This window comes from Pelophylax lessonae (assembly GCF_965119305.1).
Source record: "Pelophylax lessonae genome assembly, chromosome: 2".
NCBI classification, from domain to species: Eukaryota; Metazoa; Chordata; class Amphibia; order Anura; family Ranidae; genus Pelophylax; species Pelophylax lessonae.
The window spans coordinates 499195589-499222648 of NC_138769.1; positions in this window are offsets into that span (position 1 = coordinate 499195589).

Sequence of the window (27060 nt, forward strand, 5' to 3'; positions counted from 1 at the left end):
TGACGTTGAAGCACTTTATAACAACATCCCACATAAGAAAGGAATGGAAGTCATCAGACGAACCCTTGAAGAACAGAGTGGACATGATCAAAAATTTAATGATTTCATCATTATGATGCTGGATTACATTCTTAACAATAACTTTTTCGTGTTCAATGGTACATATTACTTGCAGACATGTGGTGTCGCGATGGGCACAAGTTGTGCCCCGTCCTATGCGAACACATACTTGGGAGCATGGGAACAGGAATTTCTGGCCCAAGAGGAAAACAGCATCTTTGCCAACAATATCATCATCTGGCAAAGATTCATTGATGACATCTTCATCATCTGGACAGGCACAGAGAATATGATAAAAGAATGTCTCCAGGCTATGAATAAGAATACATATAACATGTTTTTCACCATGAGTTATGATAAGGTTAAAATACCCTTCCTAGATATATGGATTATCAAAGACAGAGATGGATTGCTTAAAACGACATTGTTCCGGAAGGAAACAGCAGGTAATTCTATATTACATGCATCCAGCTTCCATCCATCCTCACTCAAAAACGCTATCCCATATAGCCAATTCTTGAGGTTAAGAAGAAATTGTACCACGGAACAGGATTTTCAGAAAGAAGCTGATTCCTTGACAGCTAGACTCATAAAAAGGGGATATACCAAGACAACCCTACGGAAAGCCTTCAACAGGGTTAAGAAACAAGAAAGATATGACATCCTGTTCAAAAAGAAAAAGAAACAAACACCAGATGAACCAGAAAATCAGACAAGGGTCATCTTGAGATTCACAAATGAGCACCCTAAAATAAGGAATATTATAGCCAAACATTGGCAAATCCTAAAGGAGGACTCCACCATTAAACCGTTTATACCGGAACATCCCCAGATTACTTATAGAAAAGCAGGATCCATGAAACAGTCGCTCACCCATAGTGAGTATAAGGAAACAAGAAGGGACCCCTGCAAGCAAAAGGGCACATTCCCCTGCGGTAACTGTGGGCAATGCAATGTTATAAAAAAATGTACAAACTTAATACTCCCGAATGGAGACTCTTTTACACCTCGGCATTTTGTGAACTGTCGTACAAGAGGGGTGGTTTACCTTATGAGGTGCCAATGTCAATCCTACTATGTAGGTAAAACAAAACAGGAGTTTGGCAAACGTGTAAATCAGCATATCAATAGTATGCAGATGTGTAATTTTTATGTACCTCTGGGCAGACACGTAGCACATTACCACAAGAACATCATGCCAAAAGTCATCTTTACAGTCCTGGAAAGGATCCATATACCATGTAGAGGGGGGAATTGGAACAAACGTCTGTTACAAATGGAAATGAGGTGGATAAGACGCCTCCAAGCCACAAAACCACCTGGACTTAACGAAAACGAGAGTTTTCGCCCTTTCCTGGAAGGCTTTGCATCGGGAAAGACGGATTAAAGATTAAAAACTAACAGCAACCTCTGTACAGACAAAAAACATATTTCCACATAATATGTTCCGACTCCCAGGCTCCCGATAAACCTTATAGGTTCTTTTTTGACCAACTCAGATGATACGTATAACCATCCATCCATCCCTCACCTCCACTTTCTTGTTCTATGTTCAGAACAACCCTATGTGGGATTCTAACATCTCCCCACATATAGGAGGTCTCAACCCCTCCAAAAGACAATATTCCATATGTGCTGTTTACTTGCGTCCGACACTGCTGAGCATGGCCCGGGGATGACCCTGGAAACGCCCGGGTACCGGGATTGCTCCTTCTCAATTCATAAGTTCCCTGAAGTGGGATTAATGTTTTTGCTTCAAAACATCCTTATTTACTTATTTATTATATCTGATTGTACTATCGGTTTACTGCGTTATTAATTCAACCTCGTATCCTCGTTTATTTTTATATATTTTTTTGAATTTTGTTCTGTCACTGTGTTCTGTCACCATAGGTTACGGCACATGCAGAATCCTGTGTTAACATGTCAATGACAAATCCACACACATGATTTACAGCTGTTAGCTCTGCAGATCAGCCTGCCCCAGTCCTGATTGTCACACCCAGCACGGGTAGCCCCTACGTATCCATGTAGGGGCTGTTTGGGATCCACCAATTACCTTCGGGAAAAAGTGGACTCCTCCTTCCGTGCTGGCGGCCAGAAAGCGTCCTGCACTACGAGCCGTAGCAACCTGCGCGCGCATCTGACAAGCGCAGGAGCACGTACTGACGTCCCATCACGCTCGCAGCTAAAGCCGTCCCATGTGCAGAAGTCACTGCGCATTCGCCGAGGGCTTTAAAAGGCCGGGGATCGACGGTCAGTCTTCACTTCTCTCGTGCTGAGAGAAGGAGACAGACTCTGGCACCAATAGAGGAAGAAAAACCACACCCCCCCCCCTCCTGGAGGAAGCGTTTTTTAACCCCCGCCAGTCAACAAAAAACTGTAAGTGGTCACCATATATATATATAAATATATATTGGAACACCATATCAAACCATCCACCTTATATATATATATATTACAATTTTTTCTACCATCTTAGGCTGCACGCAGAATATGATTTCGCTGTGACTACAATAAGGACAGGGGAGCCCCATGCAGTCACTACCAGCTACACTCATGTATGTGGAACAGCATTTTCTTACTTATAAAATTATCTGTACCAATTTAGCTGACAATACTGAGGATATATATTCTTCTTTATAGAACAAGTACAGAGTGACCCCAATGCTTTGAAAAAGGCCTATGAGCCGAAACGCGTCAGAGAACATTGAGGATCCCTGTGCGGGGACTAATGTCCCTTTAATATCTATGGGACAACAACCCCACAAAATCCTCAAGAATATGTCACCTATGCACCATTGTCACTGATTCTTTCAGAATCAACTTCTTTCTTACTTCCTCACACTTGGGCTCCTTACCCCAAGCACATTATTCACCATTACGTTATTAACAATACCTGGAATTATATGTTAATAAACTTCTGTTGACTTTTAATAATTATCTTTACTGCTTTATTTGAATACCTATTTTTGTAACTTATACACATATATACCTCCATTTACTTGCCCGTAAAGTCCCACCCACTTTTGGTTTGAGGCACCAGAAAACCCCAATATATCATATCAGGGACGGTGGCAACACCTACTTATCTTGTGTACAAAAGAAGAAACCCCCTTCAACTGTCTCCTGTGTTTCTTACTTTTTGACACTTTTTTTTGGTAAATGAGTAGGGTACTATGTACCTGATACCCATTTATATGGGGGGGGCTGGGATCTGGGGGGTCTTCCAGATAATCCCCCCACCATCGGACACTGACAACCACAGCCCAGGGTTGTCCGGAAGAGGCCCTTGTCCCCATCAACATGGGAACAAGATGCTTTGGGGAGGAGGGCAGAGTCCCTTCTGCCCCAAAACACCCACCCCCCCAGGTTGAGGGCATGTGGCCTGGTATAGTTCAGAAGGGGGGGGCGTTTGCTTGTCCCCTCCCTTTTCCAGACTGGCCGGGCTGCATGCTCAGATGAGGGTCTGGTATGGATTTTGGGGGGACCCTAAGTCAAGGTCTTACCTTGCCTTCCTGTTGCCAGCCATCTTGTACATGTGCAGACTGCTGTCTCTTATAAGCTCTGTTTGCATCATCACTTGTCTGCTGCCTGGGCGTCGCTCAGTGATGATGTTGCACACCTGACCATATATATTACCTGATGGCTTTCAGACCTTGCCCTTGTGTTTGTGCTCCAAGGTGCATCACTGCTAGCAGTCCTCTGGTCTCTGTGGTTTCTCCGTGCATGACTTGGCTTGGCTGATGACCTTCCTGGTTCTGAATTCCGCATCGGAAGACGACCCCACATCAGACGATGACCCGGCTTCGGCAGACTACCTGCTTCTGGACTCTATCTCAGCTTGGATGACTACCTGCTTCCAAACTTGACTCCGGCTGTTCTTGATTTTGCTCCTCTCTCTTGCTGTGTGATTATTATTGATGCATAAATAAATTGCTTTATTTTACTTGCTTCTTTGTGTGGTCTGGTTTCCTGGCATCCTGACAGTACACAAGGGCCATGAATCCTGACAAAGCGGGTGCTCATACACTTCCCATGCTGGTTATCAGGCTTGATCAACAAGATCACCTTTTGGGTTAGTTTGCTCAGGCTTTGCAGAAGTTGCTTACACACACAGCACACCTTGCTCCTGGTGCTGCTAGGCCGGTGGTTCCTCCTATTGTTGCACACGCTGCTGCTCCTGTTGCTGCTCCTGCAGCTGAAGTCGCTGTTACCACAGCGCTATGGGGGTGAACCGAGAAAGTGTCATGGTTTCCTAAACCAAGTGGGCATTTATATTGAGATGATTCCTCAGGCGTTTCCCTCTGACAGGTCCAAGGTGAGCTTCCTAATCTCGTTGCTCTCGGACATGGCCTTGGCCTGGGCGAATCCCTTATGGGAGAACCATAATTCTGTGAATCCGAGTTTTGTTGCCTCCTTTCATAGGGTATTTGATGTGCCTCTCTGCTCTGCTTCTACTGCTAAGCTGCTCCTGTCCATTCAACAGGGTATTCGAACCGTTGCTGAGTATGCCATCAAATTTTGTACCCTGGCGTTAGAGGTGGGCTGGAATGATGAGGCTCTGGTGGCGGTCTTCTCTCATGGTCTCTCCAATGCATTGAAGGATGAGATCGTGGCCAAGGATCTCCCTGATGAGCTCGAGGCTCTGATTTCCTAACTGATTTTGATCGATACCAGGCTCAGGGAGAGAACATCATTTAAGGAGCGCCTGCGGAGGCCTCCTACCAGATTGTCTCCTATGTTTTCTTTCCAACCCATTCCTCCCTCACCTCCCACGCCTCCTAGGGATGATGCGTCTGGCTCTGAACCCATGCAGCTAGGGTTCACTCGCCTTTCTGAGGTTAAGCGGGCCTTTAGGAGGGACATTTCTTGAAATCTTGTCCTACCCGTCCGGGAAACACTCACACCTAAGATCCTGTCGGGGTAGATCTTAGGTGGAATTTCCTCATCCCCGGTTTCCCATAAAGATAAACCGCTAATCACAGTTGTCCTCTCCTGGGCAGCAGGCTCAGTGGTTACCCAGGCATTGGTAGACTCCGGTGCTGATGGTTACTTTATTGAAAGTATATTTGCTGCTTAAAATTCCATACCCTTGCAGCCCTGTGTTGCTCCACTGGTCATCGAGGCGATTGATGGCAGACGCCTGCAACGGGCACAGGTTACCCACGAGATTGTTCCAGTTGACATGGCTATAGGGGCTGTTCACAGGGAGTCAGCCTGTTTCCAGGTTATATCTTCCCAACACTACTCTGTTGTTTTAGGGTACCCTTGACTTCAGAAGCATAATCCGACCTTTGATTGGCAGTCGGTTGAGATCCTCTCCACAGTGTGGCGCTGTTTTTATCCAAGGGCCTGTTAAGGTACTTTGTACCTATTCAGATTCAGTATTGCCTACTGAATATCATGAGTATCAAGATGTAATTGACAAGGTGGTGCGTGCTGGTACTCCTCATCATCCGTACGATTGTGCCATCGACTTGCAACCTGGTGCCTTTTCCCCCTCGTGGCAGGGTTTATCCTCTCTCAGTTGTGGAGAATAAGGCCATGGAGAAGTACGTGGTGGATGCGCTTGCCCAAGGGCACATTCGCAAGCCCACTTCTCCAGCAGGTGCCGGATTTTTCTTCGTAAAGAAGAGGGGGGGGGCGGGGTGAGTTGAGACCTTGCATTGATTATAGGGGTCTCAATCGCATCACGGTCAAGATTGCATACCCGATTCCGTTGATTACTGAATGGAGCAACGTTTTTTTTTACCAAGCTTTACCCAAGGGCCGCGTATAACCTGGTAAGGATCAAGGAGGGTGATGAGTGGAAGACCACATTTAATACCAGAACCGGTCATTATGAATATTTAATAATGCCCTTTGGCTTGTGCAATGCACCTGCTGTCTTCCAGGAGTTCATCAATGATGTCTTTCATCATATGTTGCAGCAATGCATGGTAGTCTATTTGGACAACATCTTGATTTAAGACTCCATTGAATCACACTATCTGGATGTCAGACGGGTGCTGCAACAGTTACACGAGAATGGGCTTTTCTGTAAGCTTGAGAAATGTGAATTCCACCTGTCTCAGGTTGCCTTCTTGGGCTACATCATTCATGCTGAGGGGTTCTCTATAGACCCTCAGAAGGTTTTGGCTGTTTTACAGTAGCCTTGCCATAGTGGTCTCCATTACATTCAGCATTTCCTTGGGTTTGCCAACTACTATCGGAAATTTATCAGAAACTTTTTCTCTTTGGCCAAACCTATCTCAGATCTGACCAAGAGGGGCAGCAATCCCCACAATTGGATGCCTGCTGCTATCCAAGCTTTTGAGGCCCTCAAATCTGCTTTCACTTCAGCTCCCATTCTGTCTCATCCCAATGCTGGTTTGCCCTTTGTCTTAGAGGTGGATGTGTCTGAGACGGGCTGTCTCAGCGCCGAACACCTGATGGACCCTTACTTCTTTGTGGGTTCTACTCCAGGAAGCTGTCTCCAGCTGAATGAAACTACGACATTAGAGACAGAGAGATCTTGGCCATTTTCCTGTCTCTCAAGGAGTGGGGACACTTGCTCGAAGGTTCTGTGGTTCCAGTTCTCATTTTCACCGATCATAAGAATCTGACGTATCTCTCGGAGGCCAAGAGGCTCATGCCCGTCAGGCTAGATGGGCCTTATTCTTGTCTCGTTTTAACTATGTGGTCTCCTATTTGCCTGGCTCCAAGAATGTTAAAGCTAATGCATTGTCTCGCCAGTATTCTGAGCTGTCCAGGGAGGACTCCATGCTGACACCGGTCATACCTTCAGATCATATCCAGGCTGCCATCCGCACCAATTTAACCTCTCCCCTTGGGGAACAGATCTTGGCTGTCCAACCTGTTGCTCCTACTGAGAGACCTGCTGGCAAATATTTTGTACCTGAGGGGTTGCACTTCAGACTGTTGCACACGTACCACAATTCCAAGACTGCCGGTCATCCTGGTAAGAACCAGATGTCTTGGGCTATTTCCCATCAGTTCTGGTGGCCATCTCTCCGCACTAATGTTGCTGCGTACATGGCTGCTTTTTCAGTCTGTGCCCAGAACAAATCTCCACAGCTATCACGTACCTGGTGGAGACCAAGCTGTAGAGAGGGCTTCTCTTGCACCTCCTGTCCAACACCCCTGATAGAGATGACAGGCGGTGTAGGACACAGAGTGGCACGAGGGCCGGTATAGCAGGTGATGTCTTGGCAGAATACTGATGGCTGTGGATCACCGCATGAACACCTGGAACTGGAACTCGGTGGTGCTGGATGAGAAGGATGGAGCGAAGTCGGAACACAAGCCAAGGAGTTGTCAACAGCCGGACAGCACGGGTACAGGAATGGGAGACAGGAGCGGAGTCAGGATACAAGCCAAAGTCGGTACACAGTCTGGCAGCAAGGTACTAAGGCAAAGGCAGGGTCAAACACAAGCTGAGGTCACAGGTAGGCAGGCAGGAATCCAAAGGAGAGTCAAAAGGCAAGCCGGGTCGGTCTAACAGGAAATCCAAAAGCAGGTCAGGGCACAGGTAAACAGGAACAAGCTGAATGACCACTCAGCAATGTGCTCCTGTCACCGCTCAGTATAAATAGGCCGTTTGGCACCAATTGCGTGCGCACGTTCGCGCATTGGCGCATGCGCATTCGCATATTCTTTCCTGTGTGCCTGGGCATGCGCACAAACGTCCGTTTGGATCCAACTGAGCGTCTCTTACAACAGCACTTTCCCTTGGGCCTACTGTATCCCATTCCCAATGGGGAGTGTCCCTGGTCTCACCAGACCATGGATTTTATTGTGGTACTTCCTGCATCTCGAGGTTACATGATTATCCTCATGGTTGTCCGGTTTTCCAAAATGTGCCACTGTGTTCCTTTTAAGCGGCTGCCTACCACTCAGGAGCTTGCTTCGGTGTTTGCCAGGAAGGTTTTTCGGTTACTTTGTCTCTAGGTTCTGGCGTTCCTTTTGCTCTCAGTTGGGTATTAAACTCTCCTTCTCCTCGGCCTACCATCCCCAGTCCAATGGTGCCGCTGAATGTTCCAACCAAGCTCTCAAGCAATTTCTCCGCTGCTATATCTCTGACCATCAGGACAATTGGCTTGATCTGCTACCCTGGGCAGAGTTTGCCAGGAACTCTGCTGTCAACTCATCTTTAGCAATGTCTCCATTCATGGCCAAATATGGGTTCCAACCGGCTGTGTCGTTCTTGCCACAGGACATTCCAGCTGTGGAGGATCACCTTTGTGTCCTCCATTCCTCTTGGGTGCAGATTCAAGAGTCTTTATGAGTCTCTGCACAGCGTCAGAAGCTCCAGGCAGACCGGAGACGTTTATCTGCTCCTTCGTACCAGGTCGGGGAGAGTCAGCCCGTAATCTCAACCTCAAAGTGCCCACTGCAAAACTGGCACCTCATTTTGTCGGTCCTTTTTGCATCCTCTGTAAGGTGAACCCGGTGGCCTATGCCCTTGATCTTCCTCCTGGCATGCGTATCTCCAATGCCTTTCATGTGTCACTTTTGAAGCCACTGGTTTGCAATCGCTACACTTCTTCACTTCCTCATCCTTGTCCCATTCTTGTGGGCAATTATGAGGAGTACGAGGTAAGCAAAATCTTGGATTCTCATCTGTTCCGAGATCAGGTTCAATACCTGGTTCATTGGAAAGGTTATGGTCCTGAGGAGCGCTCCTGGGTTCTCTCCACTGATGTTCATGCTTCCACCCTTCTCTGCACTTTCCATGCAGGGGAGGGTACTGTCAAGGCCTTACCTTGCCTTCCTGTTGGCAGCCATCTTGGACATGTGCAGACTGCTGTCTCTTATAAACTCTGTTTGCATCATCACTTTTCTGCTGCCTGGGCGTTGCTCAGTGATGATGTTGCACACCTGACTATTTACAGTGCCTTGCGTAAGTATTCGGCCCCCTTGAACTTTGCAACCTTTTGCCACATTTCAGGCTTCAAACATAAAGATATAAAACTGTAATTTTTTGTGAAGAATCAACAACAAGTGGGACACAATCATGAAGTGGAATGAAATTTATTGAAAATTTCAAACTTTGTTAAAAATTAAAAACTGAAAAATTGGGCGTGCAAAATTATTCAGCCCCTTTACTTTCAGTGCAGCAAACTCTCTCCAGAAGTTTAGTGAGGATTTCTGAATGATCCAATGTTGACCTAAATGACTAATGATGATAAATAGAATCCACCTGTGTGTAATCAAGTCTCCGTATAAATGCACCTGCACTGTGATAGTCTCAAAGGTCCGTTTAAAGCGCAGAGAGCATCATGAAGAACAAGGAACACACCAGGCAGGTCAGAGATACTGTTGTGGAGAAGTTTAAAGCTGGATTTGGATACAAAAAGATTTCGCAAGCTTTAACCACTTTACCACCGGAGGATTTTGCTGTCTTACGTCTGGGCCACTTTTTGCGATTCGGCACTGTGTGACTTTAACTGACAATTGCGCGGTCATTCGACGCCGTACCCAAACGGAATTTACGTCCTTTTTTTTCCCACAAACAGAGCTTTCTTTTGGTGGTATTTGATCACCTGTGCGATTTTTACTTTTTTTTTTAACAACATTTTATTGAGACTTATCAAATGCAATACAGAGATACGATAGTGCAATATACAGTGCAACAAATCAAAAAATGGTAGAGGAAATCCAGCACCTAAAAAACATAGCAAGGTGAGGAACAAGTCTCAAACATTTCTTTTCTAGAACAAAAAGTACCACAGTGTACAAGGGCCCGGCCCCAAAGGGCCAGACATGCAACCACAAGTAAGGGTGGGGGGGAGGGGGGTAGACAAGGGTAAGAGAGGTGGGGAGGGTAGGGGGGGGTAGAAGTGCTTGAAAGGACCAGGAGTATGGAATATGATAAGTAGGATGTAACAACACATGTTAAAGCAATATATGGAGTCATGTCGCTGTCAATACTAGGAAAATACATACATGCAATAAGGTAACATCAAAGTAGTGTGTAGTTCCCAGTCAAAGGTATCAACCAGTCCTTTCAATCGGAATGTGTAAGGGCTAGGTAGTGAGCAGCGAGTACGATAGCTGAGTATGTAGATCCCCCGTGGCAGGGGGCGTTGGAAAAAGGCCAGAGTCTGGTCTGAGTCCATCCCACTTTTTCAGTTTGGAAGAGTGCCGGTGAGAGCACATAGACGCGTCCAGATGTTCCAGTTTCCAGAGTGCAAGAAGATCCGCTCTAATTTCCGCGAGAGTGGGTGGAGAGGCGTCAATCCAGTGTTTTAATATGGCTCTGCGAGCAATCATATAACAAGTGGAGAGCCAGGGTTTAAAGTGTAGCAGGGAGGCCCTGCGGTGGGAAGGTATAGTACTGAGTTGTATGTCCAAGTGGCCAAAGAGCAAAGCATAGACATCCTTAGGGAGAGTACAGTTCACCAGGCGGGAGACAAAGAGAATCAGTTTATCCCAGAAGGTAGATATAGAGGGACATTCCCAAAACTTATGAAGTAGAGTAGGGTGAAGAGACTTACACAACGTACAGTAGTGGCATAGGTGATCTGGTGAGGCACGGAGATGGGGAAGATAGGCCCTGTGTAAGATTTTAAATTGTTGTTCCTTCCAGAATTCATTTTGGATATGACGACACGTGTAGAGATAGCCCTGTAATGCACATTGTTGAGCAAGAGGTGAGTTCAGTGCCTTGTTCCAAGGCGATGCCATTTGCGAAGCAATGGAGCAGAGACTGTCCGCATTGAGTGGATGATATAGGTGTGAAATTTTATGTTTCTGTGAGAAAATCCAGGTGTCCAGTAGAGATGCTTTGAACCTCAAAAATTTGGAGGGGCAGAGAGAGTTTGTAAAACTAAGACATTGCTGTACAAACAAGTGGTGTTGAGGGAGGACTCCATAGAGGTTAGAGAGGTCCGTAAGAGAGAGGGGGGTTCCGGAGATAGGGTCATAAAATTGGGAGAGTTTGGTCAACCCCCTTGAAGACCAGGTAGAGCAGAGGCGTTGATGATGGGCTTGGGGAAACAAGGGGTGCCCCTGAATGGGCAGGAACTGGGAAATGTTCATAGGGACGTGTAGCTGTTTACGAATTGCCCTCCACGCCGCAATAGTATCCTTAAGCAACAAATTGGCTCTAAGATGAGATGGTAGATCCCTATGAGCACAGTGCAGCAGAGAGGTCAAATCGTAAGGAGCCACCATTTGTCGTTCCAACTCATAGTTAGTATATTTTGATTCCTGTCGTATCCAGTCCAGGCATCCCCGTAACAGGCTGGCCAGGTTGTATAACCTAATGTTTGGAAGTCCTATCCCCCCCTCCCGTTTCGCGAGGAATAGTTTGTTAAGGGCTATCCTAGAGCGGCGGCCGTTCCACAGAAAGGAGGTAAGGGCCTTTTGCAGCCTTTGAACATCTTTGTGATGTAGAAGGAGCGGGATGGTTTGTAGAGGGTACAACAATTTAGGGAAACCTGACATACGAAAGAGGTGGCATCGTCCAAAGAAGGCTATGGGGAGGGATTTCCAGTTGGAAAGGTCGGCAACCAGCCTATCGATAGTGGGAGATAAATTGAGCCTGTAAATGGAGGAAGGGTGGGGACCTATTTTAATTCCCAGATAGGTGATATGGGTCTTGGCCAATTTAAGTGGAGAAGAGGAGGCCCAATGAGGGGTCCTAGTCGTATTCAGAGGCAAAATTTCGCTCTTTGAAAAATTTATACGTAGGCCAGAGCAGTGGCGAAAGGACTCAAATATGGATTGAATAATAGGGAGGTCGTGAGGGGGGTCCGAAGTGAAAACAAGGACATCGTCCGCAAAGAGTGCAGATCGGAGCTCCATGTCTCCCACCCGGATCCCCCGCAACTGTGTGTGGGAGGTGAGAATCCTGGAGAGGGGTTCTAGTGCCAAGTTAAAGAGTAAGGGGGATAGCGGGCAACCTTGTCTGGTTCCTTTGAATAAGCGGAAGGGCTGGGAGGAGAGTCCTGCGGCCACAATCTGGGCAGAGGGGGAAGCATACATTGCTTGGATCAGGTGAAGGAAAGGGCCAATAAAGCCAAATTTTCTCAGGACCAACTCCAGCCAACGAAAACTGACATTATCGAATGCCTTTTCGGCATCAAGGGTGATAATGGCAGAATCCAAGCTAGGGTCAGCTCTTGCCGTTTCCAGAGCAACCAGAACCTTCCGAATATTCGAAGTGGCCGAACGTCCTTGTGTAAAGCCTGACTGGGCTGGATGAATGATGGTAGGGAGGAAGGATGCCAATCGGTTTGCTACTATTTTAGAGAGCAGTTTGGAATCTAGGTTTAGAAGAGAGATAGGGCGGAATGAGCCTGGGTCCAAAGGGTCTTTTCCTTTTTTGGGGATCAATTTAATATGGGCCTGGAAGCCCGTGGGAAGATAGGGGTGCCCCTGCCAAATATGATTAAAAGCCGCACAAAGGGTGGGAGCTATGGAGGGGGCCATAAGCTTATAAAAGTCGGAGGTGTAGCCATCCGGACCGGGGGACTTCCCAGGGGGCAGCGCTTTAATGGAGGCTAGGACCTCCTCTACCGAGAAAGGGGTGTTTAGGGACTCTAGGTGATCTTCCGAGACCTTAGGTAGTTGAGCTGAAGCAAGAAATTCAGAGGCCGCTTCCTCATCTATAGGGTCAGGACTATAAAGTGTGCTATAGAATTGCTCCAGAACCTTGACTATTGCATCCGGGGAGTCAACTACCGTGCCTTGAGGGTCCCTGAGAGCGGGAATATGTGTCTGGGTGTGTGGAGGCTTGCAGAGGGAGGCTAAAAGTTTTCCCGGCTTGTTCCCATACCTGTGAAACTGCCAGTTGCGGAACGAGGAGTGGAGGCTCTCCTGCGCCTCGGCCCACCGTTCAAATCGAAGCTTAGCTTCTTTCCAGTTTTCCCTGTTGAGAGGGGTATTGGTCTGGTTAAGTTCAGTCTGCGCCTGCCGCAGACACGAACTGGCCGCCTGATAGGCTGCATTGATCCTCTTCTTGTAGGCCGTGGCATAGGAGAGAATCCGTCCCCTCAGAACGGCCTTACCAGTCTCCCAAAGGAGGGTCGGGGAACAATCCGGTGTAGAGTTATGGGTCAGAAAATCCTGCCATGTGTCGTGCAAAATGGTACTAATGTCCTTATTTTTGCAAGATAGGAAGGGAACCTCCACGACTTCTTGCCAGGGGCAGAAGGCGTGAAGGAGATCGTGACCGATACTGGGGCATGATCCGATATCACTATATCGTGAATGTGTGAGTGGGATGTGTAGGGTAGCATGGGATCATTTGCGAACACATAATCTAATCGGGTCAGCGAGTTGTGGGGGTGCGAGAAGAATGAAAACTCCCTGTCTATCGGATGGGACAATCTCCACGTATCTGTGAGGGCAAGGCTAGTGGCAAAGGAGGACAGAGGGGTGGGATGGGGGGTCGTCGAGGTACGGGGAGGAACAGCGTTTCCTGCCCTGTCCTCGTGAAGGTCCATACACTGGTTGAAGTTCCCCACCATCAGCAGTGGAAGGTGGAGGTAGGGTGCGAGAATCGGTGTGAGGGACTGGAAAAAGGATTTAGAGGAGGAATTGGGGGCATAGATACCCGCCAACGCCCACGTCTGTTGGAGTGTTCGTAGCTGGAGTACAGCGACACGCCCATGCTCATCGTAGTGGGAGGAGATGAGGGCACTAGGATTGCGTTTGTGTATCAGAATAATAACTCCGCCCTTACCTTTGACTGCAGGGGAACCAAAGACTTGACCCACCCATAATTTTTTCATGCGATGAAAATCTTCTTCACGCAAGTGTGATTCTTGTAGGACCGCCACGTCCGCCTTCAGGCGTCTGAGATGCCGAAGAACGGCCATGCGTTACATGTTACCAACGTCATATGAGGGACCGGGACTGGATACGACTAGACAGAGGATAAAAACACCTAAAAAGAAACATGGTTACAACAACATGACTCCACACTGCATATTCCATGAGACAGAAAAAAAGAGGAGGGGAAGAGAGACATGAGGGTTGGCAAGGGAGGAGGGTCAGGGAGGCCCTAGCAGAGCCCAAACACAGTTGTCCCGAAGGACATAAGACAGGAAGCCCGTGCTTCGCTTTTTTCCACATGTAGCAGAGATCATCGTGAGGAACAGTGTTACCGGAGTATTATGCTTGGAGCCCTGGTTAGGGATAGAACCGTAAACCGCAACCCCCAGGAGAACCATAAGGTAATGTTAGCGGGTGTAAACGGGCAGGAAGCAGATTCCGGTGAGACTGTGCTCTGATGACAAGAAAGTCATTCTCAAAAGAAACTCTAGGGGAGCACCTGAGAATATCCTTGCCCCTTCAACCATGAGAGAAAATAAAATAGTGAAAACATCAGAAGCATGCGGTGAACATAGTCAAACTTATAAAACTAACTTTTCAGGTGGTACAAAACCACCGTAACCGAGGGAACGAGCTGTGAGTGAACCCATAGACAGGCCATGTCGAAGCATGAGGTGATGATACTCATCATAGATCTGGTCAGCGGGTGCGAGATCTGGACCTGTGGTCTGAGAGCCTTTGTTTCTTGGCCGAGTTCCTCCGTGGACTTCTTTGGGCCCGGTTTCCTGGAGAACGTTGGGGGTGTTGACCGGAGGAGGATTCAAGGGTGATATGCAGAGCGGATTGGAGGTAATGGGTGGCTTCCTCTGGATAGGTAAAGGACTTGATTTCCCCAGTGGAATCCGTTATGCGGAGCGTTGCAGGATAAGCCAAAGCAAACTTAATTGACTTGGCATACAATGCTTGACAAATCGGCTGGAACGCTTTCCTGCATTTTGAGACTTCTTGTGAATAGTCAGCAAAGATGAGCAGCTTGTGGCCATCAATTTCCAGACCCTTGGAGTTGCGGAACGACTTCAGAATTTGTTGTCTGTCAGCATAGTTTAGGTATCTGACTATGATGGGACGTGGTGTTCTCCTTTCATTAGAGGGGGGGCCGATCCTGTGTGCCCTTTTCACAGTGCATGAGGAGATGAGCTCCAGAGCTGCAGGGATGCGAGCCATGCAGATGTCTGTGAGGGAGTCTGATTGGAAGGATTCAGGCAGACCAATCACTCTCAGGTTATTCCTTCTGGAACGATTTTCCAAATCGTCCAGCTTCTCTAGGATGTATCGCTGGGTTTGTCTTGCCTGCTGGTCTAACGAGAAGGAGCCTTGCACCTCCTCCTCAATGTCCAAGAGTCTGTGCTCCAACTCTGATAATCTATGGGAGTGTTCCCCCAGCTCCCGCCGGAGCTGAGCCATCCCCGCGGATATGGCCTTGTCCACCGCCGCTGTTATGGTCCGGGACAGGAGTGCCGCCACCGCCTGGGCAAGAGAAGCGACCTGGGCCTCAGGTGTAATGGATGTAATACTGGTTATATTAGTGAAATGCCTATTTCACCTTATGGTGCATACCTTATGTATATATGTTACTGCTGAGATTCACTACCTTACTCAAAATGCAATTAGATCACCCCTCCTTTCGGAGAAGCAAGATGGCGATTGAACATGGAGACTACACCCAAAATAGGACCTCGTCATGTCCTGGAAGAAAAGCCTAGACACATAGATACTCCAATCATCCAATCACCACCTTATACGTATTATATATGACTATTTCCTGGAAATAACTTTCCTCAGTCTTTATAAAGATAAAGAGGAAGTAATAAAATCAGAATGAACTATTTTGACGATTGTCAGAGTTTGGTCATTTCAGTGTGCGCACATTAATCTCACCAATTGGGAAGGCAGTAGATATATCTGAGGACTGTTCTGGTCCGAATCCAACACATTTTGGCGACCCAGATGGGACTTTGGGTTCTGAACCAAAGGTAGCTGATCGAGAGGAAACCGAGAGGAGTCAACACAGACGAGGGCAGAGACTGATCACCTCTGAATACGGTAAGACATACTTTGAACCTTACCTGTATACCGTCTCTGTGTTGATTACCTTTGTGTCCATATCAGCTGCCTGCGGTCAGCAAAGACAGGTAATATAACTTGCCCAAAGTCTATTAACAAGGAACCTGCATAATTTATATCTGCTGCCTATTTTTGTTATATGTGTGTTTGTGGTGGGGTGAGGAGACTGTCAGAAGGGAAATAATCACATGCGAAATAATTGGCTGGTCTTGATGCAGTGGTTACAATTGATCACAGACTCCCCTCGTCAGTGCGGTAAAGCACGCTCATCAGTGCGGTAAAGCGCGAGGTAAGGAGGAGAGGGGAAATGCCAAGGAACACGCTCAGCATGGAGACCCTGTGATGGGGTTCATTCTGACAGTTTTGGTGCCCCTGTAATGTGTGTAATGTGTTCTGTTATTTAGAGAAATTAGCATTTCTTTTGCTGCGTGCAAGTGGGATTGAGAAATGGCAGCTGAAATGACGTATTGAATTTAAGCTAGACAGATCTTCAGTACTTGCTTCCTCTTTCTTGCATAAGAGTTTCGAATCCCCCCCAGCAGCAGCGATCAACCCCTCCACTCTACGTACTTTTAACTTCCTCTTTTTCCTGTGTAGTGCGACGTACAGTGGAACTAACAATGCCAGCATTAACACACATATGCAATTATTTCTGTAAAGTTCAATTGTTTTGCCATTTATTGATATTGAGTGTAATAATAGTGGATAAGAACACTGTTTCATCATCAAAAACGTTTGCCCGTAGCTCCCATTGCGCAAGGGAAACTCGGTGCAAAAGTTCTGAGAATTGGCTACTTGCCAAGGGGGGGTTCAAGTGTAAATATCTTTGTCCTATGACAGTTATAGAACAATTTTTTGGACATTAAGGGTTACAGCAAGTAACGTGACCATTGAACCCTATTTGGCACTTTGCCAAAAGAGGGAAATCAGTATCAATCAGGAGGAATTACAAAATCATTCACAAATTGATTGCCTGGATAGCTCAGCTGTGATGTCTTGTTCTGATTGTGTGTGTGGTCTTTTGTTTGCTATCACCAAAGAGGTTGGGGATTAGTGAAATTCAAGGAAGGTGGCTATGTGAAGGTGTGAAGGCTATGCTCAGTTGAGCCACAAGCCGCTGCTCCCCAGCACTCCTGAACTGCGTGTTGTGAGATTGAATGTACATTACCCAGTGAAATGAGGGTTTGGGTTACCCCTTGAGCAGATTGAGCAGAGAGCAGAAAGAGAGGATTATCAACCCATTAGTTGCCAGTACTGACCCTTCTGGCCATTAGCCGGGACAGCAGCAGAAGAACAGGAAACAGTGAGGGGCCTTGGATTTGAGCCCAGAGGGGGGAGAGGAACAAGTCAGAGAAGAAAAGTGAAAAGTTATACCCCCATTACAGCCCTTCCCTACAAGTCATTGTTTTTCTCATAGGGACAGCATCTGACTTCCTCATGTGCAAAGCCCAACCTAGTACACTTCCTGTTGACGGCCATCTTGGTACACCAGGAAGGCCTAACAAAGGCCTATACCCTCCTCTGCCTATATTCAGTTCTCCTTGTTCTAAACCAGGATGGATGATTCCTACCACGCTCCCATCCTCCCCGGATTACAGGTCCAATATATTAGTTATGGAGAAGCATCCAACTGGGACGACTAACTGCAGATGACAAGGGCACCCACTGATTTAACCCCTAATCCAAGACTCATAGTTCTGAGGACTTAAATTGCTCTTGCCCCAACTCCAGTCCCAGGTACCAGCCCGGTTACCAGAAGGGGCACGACGACATATGTATGACGCTTTTACCCCGTCACAAGCAGCTACCTTAATGACAAGTCGGATACAACAAACTTATTCAACTGCCAGGAAAGACTTGAACAGCCTATGTCAAACTAAGACAGAATCTACACTCGACCACCACCCCTACCCAGTACCAAGGAAAGGATCACCAGCTATAACTGTGGGAAACAAGGACACTTAAGAAGAGAACGCAGGGCCCCAAGACGTCCCAGTTAAGACAAGGATCCCCGTGATGGACAACAACAACAACCACCATGCCCCAACTCCCACTAGGAAATTTGCAAATCCGTGTCACCCCTTATGACAGTGTGCTCAAATGGTACTAATATTAACAGTGTTTCTAAGCAACAATGAACAAATATTAACCGAAGTCTCAACAACCCCAGAGACAACATGCGAAGATCTGGCAGAAATTTGGAGCGACCCTTTGATCACCTGATGTGTGATCACTTGCAGAAGTGGGGCCCACACAGAGAAGAGGTGAAGTTCTTTCTGTGTCATGAGGAATTCGCAGCAGAGGGCAATGATCAGACGGCCCGTCAAGCCCCAAACCAGAGAAATGGTCTAGTACTTTCCTTTCCACTGTAGATGTTTCCTGTGTCCTGTTACTGAGCCACTCTAACTGGGAACATACCCTTACTTGCCAGATTTGTGGTGTCTTCTACATGCACATTGAATCTGCCAGGAGCTGATGTGCTGTCCAGACTACAGGCCTTGATCATTTTCACGCCTGAACGAGGACTGCAGCTACATACTCCTCTATCCTTAGAAGACTCATCTGCTTTGTGTTCTCTGCCAATCGTGATGACATTTCATGAAGGGACAACTCCAGGTTCAATACCACAGGACCCGAAGACATCAGTCAGAGTCATAAGAGTACCACCTGTCAAGGTGCAACTGAAACCTGAGGCACTCCTACCCAGTAAACCACAATACCCTTTGAAGCCAGCTCAATTCATAGCTATTTCAGCATAGGTCGAGACCCTTTGTCTAATGAAGCTCTGATACCCTGTACTTCTAAATGTAATGCCTCAAGGAGCCTAAAATTCCCCATCCTGATTTGCTAAGGCAATGACATCCATTTGAGACACATGGATCCAACTCCACCCAGAGGTTGTGCTCCTTCAGTATGTGGATGATCTCTTGCTTTGTGCGGGCACCCAAGAAGAGGCATCATCAACTCGCTCTGAGAGCCCTCTTTGCTACTTGGCCGAACAAGACTGCAAAGCCACAAAACACAAGAACCAGTGGTGCAAAGGTACAGTGGTCTTTCTTGGTCACTGCATCTCAGAAGGCACACTACATCTTACCCAAGAACAAGTCGCAGCAATCAAGGCCATTCCAGTGCCAATGGGTCAGAGATCCCTCCATCCCATCCCTCCATCCTTGCTGGGACTGATCTCCTACTGCTGTTCCTGCATTCCCGATGCATCCCTACTGATGCGACCCCTGTATGATGCCCTGAAGACCGATCCTTCCCTACAATCAACAAAAGCCCTCACCAACTTTGAACTTCTGAAAGACATTCTGTCCGTGGTCCCCGCCCTCCCCCTTTGGAACTATGAGAAGCCTTTCAAGCTATTCTCGAGGGAGAGGGACATGCCACAAGAGTACTATTCTTGCCGCTTGGACCCCGTGGCTAGGAGTGGCCCTTCCTGGTTAAACTGTTTTTGCTGTCCATACTCTGCTGGACAAAAACTTCAGACCTCGTTTTAGCACACCTGCTTGTTCTGGTTTCGCAAGACAATGCTGTTTCCCAAAGTGTGCTCTACTCATCCCGGACAATGTGTCCCTCCAGCGAGTCACTCTCAACCCGGCCACACTTCTGCCGTTTTTTCGAGGGGGGACAAGAAGGAGAATAAGGAGAAGGACAAGAAGGAGAAGGAGAAGGACAAGAAGGAGAAGGATAAGATGAAGAAGGTGAAGAAGACCCCTATAAATACTCCAGATATGCAGACGGAGAAGGCAAGTGCCATACTGGTGGCTAGAGGGTTCCTGACAGCGGCCGGAACACCATTGAAACATGGCCCAGTAATCAAGGATTTAATGGATGCACTATTCCTGCCTGAACAAGTGGCTGTCTTGAAGGTTAAAGCACATGGCAGACTGAATTCTCAAGAAGCCATAGGGAACCACTTGGTGGATATAGCGGCTAAGCAAGCAGCAACAAACCAACGAAAAATGGCCGAAGTGGCCGAAGAGGAGAGTGAATTTCCAGTGCAGATGCCTTTGGCAGTGCAGATGCCATCTGACAGGCTATACCTAGCTTCTATGCAAGGGGCGGCTCACACAGATAAAAGGAAAAACCCGTTTACCAAAATATATGTATTCAGCAGTCATCCAATGGGAGCATGGATCTGCACATCTCTCTAAGAACTTAATGAATTCACTGATCAGCAGATATTACTGGGCCCCAGGATCAGGAATAACCACCTTAACCAGAAATTACTGTGCCTCATGTGCAGTATGTGAAAAATGCAATCCGGTGAGGACAGAAGAGACACCGCAGAAACATTTGGCGAAACCCCTGTATCCATTCCAGAGGATACAAATTGATCATAAACAGATGCCAAAAAACCCTAGTGATAGCATACATGTCCTCCGGTTGGCTGAAAGCCTACAACGTTACAAACATGACAGCCTAGGCCACAGCCAAGAAATTATTCAGTGAGATATTATGTAGACTTGGGGTCCCAGAGGTGGTAGAGAGCGATCAGGGCCCAGCTTTCACAGCAACCCTTACAAAAGAGATTTGGGCATCACTGGGAGTTCAGTTTGCTCTACACACCCCATATCACCCTCGAAGTAGTGGGAAGGTAGAAAGGATGAATGGTACAATAAAGTCTAGGATGTTAAAAATGTCCCAGGAAACAGGGATGAGTTGACCAGACAGTTTGCCCATTGCCCTGTTCAGTGTCAGACACATCCCCCAGGGGGAAACATGCCCTGTCTCCTTATGAAATTTTGTTTGGTTCAGCCCCCAGACTCAGCTGTTACTTCCCGCAGCAGTTGCAGTTACAATCTGATGTGTTAACTAGTTATGGTACACGTTTGTCTAAAGCAATAACTAATATCAGTTTGAGTATTTTCCTCCATTCCAGACACAGAAACAGACCCGGGAACCCACAGAAGACAAGATTCTGCCGGCAGCACAATGATTGTGCTATATATCCTTTTCTTTAAAAGTCTGATAAAAAGCTCAGCAGGTGATTATCACCAAACCAGGTACGCAACAGGCGGCCACCACTAGGACAAATGGTATCATTACATTTTTTTACAATTCATCCAGCACACAAGCAGTTCCATTAACTTTTTGATTTTTGTAGTAGAATACTCCTGATAAATAAACTGACCTAGCACCCAACCGCAGGAGGAAGCAAACAGCTCCCTCCGGAAGCTTTGACCCTCATGTGTACATGAATAGGGGTCCCAAAGGGGGTCCCCGATGAATTCAAAGCCAGGGATCAGGTGGTTTTGAGTCTCTTAAGTGGAAGAAGAACTCAGGTATTACATACCCTTGATCTCAGTATTGTAGCTGGATGAGTGGGTGGCAGAAGGTGCTCGCCCAGGTAGGTGTAACAGTACTAATATGATGGAAGAGGACAAACCCTTCATCTCTCTGTAGTCACCCCTATTCATTATTTCACAGTTCAATAGTGTTATAGGGATAGATAGCACCTGACTGCCCTCTCCAAGCTGTATCGAGGGGGGTAGTGAGCTAGTTACTGCTCTTCTCTATATACAGCCTCCAAAAAAGTTCCGGTGGAGTATGGGCCAGGTGAATAGGCACTCTATTAGTAATAGGGACAAATTGAAATAGACATTTCAAGGGGGGAAACTGTAATGGATGTAATACTGGTTATATTAGTGAAATGCCTATTTCACCTTATGGTGCATACCTTATGTATATATGTTACTGCTGAGATTCACTACCTTACTCAAAATGCAATTAGATCACCCCTCCTTTCGGAGAAGCAAGATGGCGATTGAACATGGAGACTACACCCAAAATAGGACCTCGTCATGTCCTGGAAGAAAAGCCTAGACACATAGATACTCCAATCATCCAATCACCACCTTATACGTATTATATATGACTATTTCCTGGAAATAACTTTCCTCAGTCTTTATAAAGATAAAGAGGAAGTAATAAAATCAGAATGAACTATTTTGACGATTGTCAGAGTTTGGTCATTTCAGTGTGCGCACATTAATCTCACCAATTGGGAAGGCAGTAGATATATCTGAGGACTGTTCTGGTCCGAATCCAACACACAGGGATAGGTGAGGAGGCAGTAGTGTGAGGGGAAGAAGGAGCCGGCTGGGCCGCGTCCGCCATGTCTATGGCGCTTGAGGCCTGGTCCGTCCCGGGAGACCTGGTCGGCGGAGCGGCCGATGGGGGGCCGTGTAAAACAAATTTGTCCATGCCTACCACGTCCTTAGGGATATCGGGTGGTGTCCCAGGGGTCGGATGGCTCGGATGGGCTATGGATGCTGAATATTCAGATGCGATGTCCGGAGCCGCTGTTCCGCGCTGCCTGCTACATGGGCGCCGGAACCGGAAGTGCGATTTTTACTTTTTGCGCTATAAACAAAAAAATAGCGTCAGTTTTGAAAAAATAACAATATTTTTCAAATTTTTTTACACTTTTGGGGGTACATTTTTTACACTTTTGGGGGTACCAGTGAGATTACCACAGTAATCAGTGCTATAAATATGCACTGTTACTGTAAAAATGACACTGGCAGGGAAGGGGTTAATTTTTATTGGTGATCAAGGGGTTAATGAATGCCTGGTGCTTATTGACGTGTGTGGGGTGAGGGGACTATGTGATACAAGGACAGATCGCAGGTTCAGCTATGCTGAACCCTGCAATCTGACCCTGCCTGTCACTTATTAGATCCGCCCACTTGTGTTTACACAAGCAGGCGGATCTCCACACTCGATTCCCTGACGATCGAGGAAGAGCAGCAGCGATTGCCGCCGCTCCTCCCCTGGCCCGACTTCCGCTGTGACTGAATACAGCGGGAGCGAGCCTCCGGCGGCGTGCGAGCCTCCGGCAGCGCGCGCCGCCGAGAGAGGGAAATGTCTGGTGACGTAGCCACTTTGCCGCAGTAGAGCTCTAGTGAGCAGTGCGGAAGTGGTTAAACATCCCAAGGAGCACTGTACAAGCGATAATATTGAAATGGAAGGAGTATCAGACCACTGCAAATCTACGAAGACCTGGCCATCCCTCTAAACTTTCAGCTCATACAAGGAGAAGAATGATCAGAGATGCAGCCAAGAGGCCCATAATCACTCTGGATGAACTGCAGAGATCTACAGCTGAGGTGGGAGACAATCAGTCGTATACTACACAAATCTGGCCTTTATGGAAGAGTGGCAAGAAGAAAGCCATTTCTTAAAGATATCCATAAAAAGTGTAATTTAAAGTTTGCCACAAGCCACCTGGGAGACACACCAAACATGTGAAAGAAGGTGCTCTGGTCAGATGAAACCAAAATCGAACTTTTTGGCAACAATGCAAAATGTTATGTTTGGCGTAAAAGCAACACAGCTCATCACCCTGAACACACCATCCCCACTGTCAAACATGGTGGTGGCAGCATCATGGTTTGGGCCTGCTATTCTTCAGCAGGGACAGGGAAGATGGTTAAAATTGATGGGAAGATGGATATAGCCAAATACAGGACCATTCTGGAAGAAAACCTGATGGAGTCTGCAAAAGACCTGAGACTGGGACGGAGATTTGTCTTCCAACAAGACAATGACCCAAAACATAAAGCAAAATCTACAATGGAATGGTTCACAAATAAACATATCCAGGTGTTAGAATGGCCAAGTCAAAGTCCAGACCTGAATCCAATTGAGAATCTGTGGAAAGAACTGAAAACTGCTGTTCACAAACGCTCTCCATCCAACCTCACTGAGCTCGTGCTGTTTTGCAAGGAGGAATGGGCAAAAATTTCAGTCTCTCGATGGGCAAAACTGATAGAGACATACCCCAAGCGACGTACAGCTGTAATCGCAGCAAAAGGTGGCGCTACAAAGTATTAACTTAAGGGGGCTGAATAATTTTGCAATTTTTCAGTTTTTTATTTGTTAAAAAAGTTTGATATATACAACAAATTTCGTTCCACTTCATGATTGTGTCCCACTTGTTGTTGATTCTTCACAAAAAAATTTGTTTTATATCTTTATGTTTGAAGCCTGAAATGTGGCAAAAGGTCTCAAAGTTCAAGGGGGCCGAATACTTTTGCAAGGCACTGTATATCACCTGATGGCTTTCAGACCTTGCCCTTGCATTTGTGCTCCAAGGTGCATCACTGCTAGCAGTCCTCTGGTCTCTGTGGTTTCTCCGTGCATGACTTGACTTGGCTGATGACCTTCCTGGCTCTGGATTCTGCATCGGCAGACGACCCCGCATCAGACAAGGACCCAGCTTAGGCAGACTACCCGCTTCTGGACGCTATCTCAGCTTGGAGGACTAGCTGTTCCTGGACTCAATCCTGGCTTGGATGACTACCCACTTCTGAACTTGACCCCGACTGTTCTTGATTTTGCTCCTCTCTTGCTGTGTGATTATTATTGTTGCATAAATAAATCACTTTATTTTACTTGCATCTTCGTGTGGTCTAGTTTCCTGGCACCCTGAAACCCTATGCCATTTTTTTTTTTCACATAATGGCGTAAGGTTTCCCTTAAAATCAATAGCAGACCCAAAGGGCCTGGTATGGACTAGGAGGGGGACTCCACGCTGTTTTTTTTTTTCATTTTTTTAATCTGTATTGCCAGGAGTTGGTAATACATTAGAGCCGCGAGCAAGTTTAAATGGTACTTTTTACTTTAGAAATGTCAGTATTGCTGCAGCAGAGTCTATATATCATACAGATGCCCCACTTTAAAGGCAGACTAAGGGGACCCCCCAGACACAATATTTAAGGATTTTTTCATTTTTATTGTTTCACTTTAGGCATCATTAAAATTACTGCTCATTTAAACACAATTGTTTTAAAAAATGTGTTTTGCATTGTTTCATGTCCAGGGCAGTACCCAGGTCCCCATACACATATTTATGCAAATAACTTGCATATAAGCCTTTAAAATGAGGACTTTTGATTTTTCATGTTTGTGTCTCATAGACTTTAACAGATTTAGCATGTTCGGTAGAACTTTTTCCCAGTTCGTGATGTTCTGGTGCGAACCGAACAGGGGATTGTTTGGCCCATCCCTAGTCCTTAGCAATGGATGAGTCATCAGCTGTCAATGGGCTTCCCAGCTGACAGCTGAAGCAAAAAAAAACAATACAAAAATTAGAAAAAAAATGCCACGGGGGCCCCCCCAATCCATACCAGGCTCTTTGGGGTCTGATATGGACTTTAAGGGGAATTCCACTGAAAAATGTTTTTAAAAAAGGTGTGGGATCCCCCCGAAATCCATACCAGACCCTTATCTGAGCATGCAGCCTACCAGGCCAGGAAAGGGGGGGAAGAGCACACGCCCCCCCTCCTGAACCATACCAGGCCACCTTCCCTTAACATGGGGGGTGCTCTGCCCCCCCCACCCCAAAGCATCTTGTCCCTCTTCCCCACAACCCTGGGCTAAAGTTTTGGGGGTCTGCGGGCTTTTGGGGGGATATTTATCAGCTCACCTATCATTGTGAAGTCAGAAGGACTGTCCATATGCAGACTCCCAACAAAATGGCGGTACCGCAAACATAGAGCGGGTATCAGCCCCTATATATATATCACTCTGAGTATGACCCCTCCCCCACCTCCCATCCGCCATGTTGTGCCATGCCATCCATGGTCCAAAGAATGCGAACATTCACATGTCGAGATGTTCCTCCATAGCAGTGGCGCACTTCCAGTAAAGACCGGAAGTGACGTCTAATCCTGACACGACAGAGAACCTTAAATAGGACACGGAAAACCAGTCAAGATTTCCCCCAGGCATCTCCCCAAATGGACAACACAGGGGCAGTGAGACCACAACATAACAGGCACCACAGGGTGCGCACTAGGCCAGACAAGCAAAGCCGACCAGGAGAACCCAAAAATCCAAAACGTGCATTTAGAAGAATATTAGGCTGTTGTTATATATACGCTGTATACAACGTTTTTTTTTTTTTTTTTTTGGTATTTTACTATCACTCACAAAGAAATCTTTTTTGGAGGGATACACAGTAAGATAGCACATGTGTTCTTGTATATAACAGTGCCCTACTTTATTAGAATAAGATTGCTTGGTTGTGTGCACTACACTTAAAGGTATAGCAGTTATTTGATACATTTGATTTTATACTAGGGTTGGCACCTTTGATGTACAAGTGCATTTTGAAGGGACACACACACACTGATCAGCCATAACATTATGAGCACTGACAGGTAAAGCAAATTTCCCATTACAATGGCATCTGAAAATTGGTGGGATATATAGGGCAACAAGCGAACATGTTGTCCATGAAGTTAATGTGAAAAGCAGAAAATGGGCATCGCAGTTTGCTGTGTATGGGGCTGTGAAGCCCATGGTGACCTGTGTCCACATCCAAAAGCTTCCACAATGGTCACATGAACATCAGAACTGGACTACGGAAGAAGGAAGATGGAAGAAGGTGGCCTGGTCTGATGAATCATGTTTTCTTTTACATCATGTGGACGGCCGGGTGCGTGTGCGTCACTTACGTGGAGAAGAGATGGCACCAGGATGCGGTATCAGTAGGCAAGTCGGCAGAGGCAGTGTGATGCTTTGGGCAATGTTCTTCTGGGAAACCTTGGGTCCTCCCATACATGTGGATGTTACTTTGATGTCCATGCCTCAATGGGTCAGGGCTGTTTTAGCAAAAAGGGGGCCATACTCAATATTAGGTGGGTGGTCATAATGTTATGGCTGATCGGTGTATATCTCATAATAAAAGAGAAGTGTGCTCACAATTTATATACTGTACGCCATCAAAAGGATCAAAAAGGCAAATGAAGGACAACAGGTAGATCCAGAGAGTGTTCCACAAATAAAAAAAAAACAAAAAGTTCTATCACCTAATATTCTCTTTTAATTTTTACTGTTTCAATTTAAACATCATTAAAAACACTGCTCTTTTAAAAACAATTAAAAAAAAACATTTTTGCATTGATGCATGTCCCCCACGGCAGTACTGGCCCCCCATACCCTTATCATGGGGGAGTGCTCTGCCCCCACCCCAAAGCACCTTGTTCCCATGTTTTTGGGGACAAGGGCCTCTACCCCACAACCCTGGGCTGTGATTGTGGGGGTCTGCGGGCAAGGGATTTATCGGAATCTGGA